This window comes from Acyrthosiphon pisum, chromosome A1 (genome assembly GCF_005508785.2).
Source record: "Acyrthosiphon pisum isolate AL4f chromosome A1, pea_aphid_22Mar2018_4r6ur, whole genome shotgun sequence".
NCBI lineage: Eukaryota > Metazoa > Arthropoda > Insecta > Hemiptera > Aphididae > Acyrthosiphon > Acyrthosiphon pisum.
Genome location: NC_042494.1, coordinates 117,739,846 through 117,742,602, shown reverse-complemented (window position 1 = coordinate 117,742,602; position 2,757 = coordinate 117,739,846).

Sequence of the window (2,757 nt, the reverse complement as noted above, 5' to 3'; positions counted from 1 at the left end):
AGTCTGAGTTATCATCTAATGTCCAAGTAATAAATGTGTACCTACTAATGTGTACCCAATTGTACCTATTAATAGTTAATACTATATTGTATGCATTAAACTGTATTATTTATTTTAGAATTCGTGTAATTCTTCTTCGGAGACCTCTGTTTTTAATATTTTAACTGATGGTAATTTGAGTCATGTAAATGATATACTGAACTCCCATGAAACCTTGCAGACAAATTTGGATGATTCAAGTATCTATGCTTTATAATTTATATTCTTATTGTGTTAAGCATTTACTATTTAATAATATAATTTAAATAAATTGTAGGTATAGAAATTATCAATCAGGATTTTTCAACGCTTGGAAACTGTATTACTGATAATAAAACTAGCCCCTGCTATACGAACAAACATTTCACCAGCTTCATTGATACTCCTGCTAGGACCAGCTTTATTGATACTCCTAGCACCAGCCAAATTGATACTCCTGCTAGGACAAGCTTTATTGATACTCCTAGCACCAGCCAAATTGATACTCCTGCTAGGACCAGCTTTATTGATACTCCAAGCACCAGCCAAATTGATACTCCTAGCACCAGCTTTATCGATACTACAGTATGTTTTTTAAGTACCTAACTAGTATATATGACTGTATGCATTCAAACCATTATTTTATTACTGTTAAATGTATTTTGTTACAAAATTGTTCTACGTACTAAGACACATTACAATTTTTTTTATTTTTTTGTTACAGTCATTAAATACATCAATTAGTTTAAAATCTATTTTGAATACTTATCATGAAGGCAAAATCATTTTAGATAATTATTTAAAGAATAATGAACTAAATGGATTGTTGAGAAATAAATTATCTCATATAATAGTAACGCATTTGCTCAAACAAAGTGAAGACAAGAAAATATCTACTGGAAAATTAATTGCAGTATCTTTAGAAATTTGTTCTGTATTTCCTCAAGAACATAAAGAGACATATTTATTCTTTAAACTCCAATGTGACATACCATTTTTAATTGGTCAACGTTTAAGAACAATAGGATTTAATGAACATTTACAAGCATATGAAATAAATAATTGTGATGATCTATTATATATTTCATTTGATGATCTACTTGTAGAACAAAGTCCTTGTGTTTGTAGCACAATGTCTGATGGTTGTACATATGTATCATGTAATTTTTAAGAAGTTACTATATATTTTATACCATAAAATAATAATGTATTTTATTTGTTAAATATTTTTTTTTTAATATAAAATGTATAAATAATAATATTGTAGGTATTAACTATTTAAGGGTATATTTTAAATTGTTTATTTATATTAAAATGTATCAAAGATAATTTATTCATTATATTTTGTTCTTAATTATTTATTCATATATATTATTAAAAATGTATATTAATATATGATATAAATTCCCCCTCCTATATCCTAGGATTTTTTTATAATTTTTAAGAAGTTACTATATATTTTATACCATAAAATAATGTATTTTATTTGTTAAATATTTTTTTTTTCATATTAAAATGTATAAATAATATATTGTAGGTATTAACTATTTAAGGGTATATTTTAAATTGTTTATTTATATTAAAATGTATCAAAGATAATTTATTCATTATATTTTGTTCTTAATTATTTATTCATATATATTATTAAAAATGTATATTAATATATGATATAAATTCCCCCTCCTATATCCTAGTGATTATACAACCACTTTATTGTGGTTACTACAAACGATGAGAATTGTTACCGTAACCTTACAATATTGTTGGAAATACTATTTATTGCTTTATAATTACAAAACAATTTAGGTTGGGATAACCGTAGTGTATGGTTAATGGAACCATGTAGGCTGGTAGAATTTCTAACCTAATTGTTTGGTTGCATCAACTGAATTATGACAACCAAATGGGTTTGGTACTTGGAACTATGATAAATGGTAGTCCCTATACCTACCACTGAATTTGGTTACGATAACCATTTAATTGGTATCTACAACCATATAGTTTTTTCCGTGTACATATCTTTGTGAATGAATAATTATGTTTCTTTTACTTACCTATATTTCATAAATATAAACTAAAGTAATTGTGTTTAGTAATGAACAGATGAATTTGTTTGAATCATCTTTGATTTGGGATACCTTTGTTTGTTCATTGATTACTACTCAATAAAGATAATAATAAATAAATAAAAGATTTTTCATTATTGGACAAATAATAAATTCAATTTATTTCACAATTTTTTACAAACCATAGGAGACATAGATAATTTCATATTTAATGTGGGTGGTTATGACATTTTTTCATCACCTAATCGGTGTGTTCATGTGCTAGATTTAACTTCAAAACCATTTTGTTGGTTACCAAGTGACGACATGTAAGTTGAGCGACAATTTTTAGGTGTTGGTGTAATAAATGATAATATCTAAACCGTAAGTAATGTTGAATTATAATTTATACGTATAAATGTTATTTCTATTATTTAGCGCAAGGCTGGGCATTAACGAGTTAAAAATTAAAATTAAGTTAAAACGTTAAGTTAATTTTAATTAAGTTAATTAACTCGTTACTTTTTTTTTCAAATTAACTTTTAACTTAATAAGTTACTTTTTTTTCAAGATTAACGTGTTAACTTCAAGTTAATTTTATTTCAAAAATATATAATTAAGTTAATTTTCGTCCGAAGAATAATGCAAATTTCCGAATGTGTTTTTACTTTGATGTATCATTTTAAATTTCCCA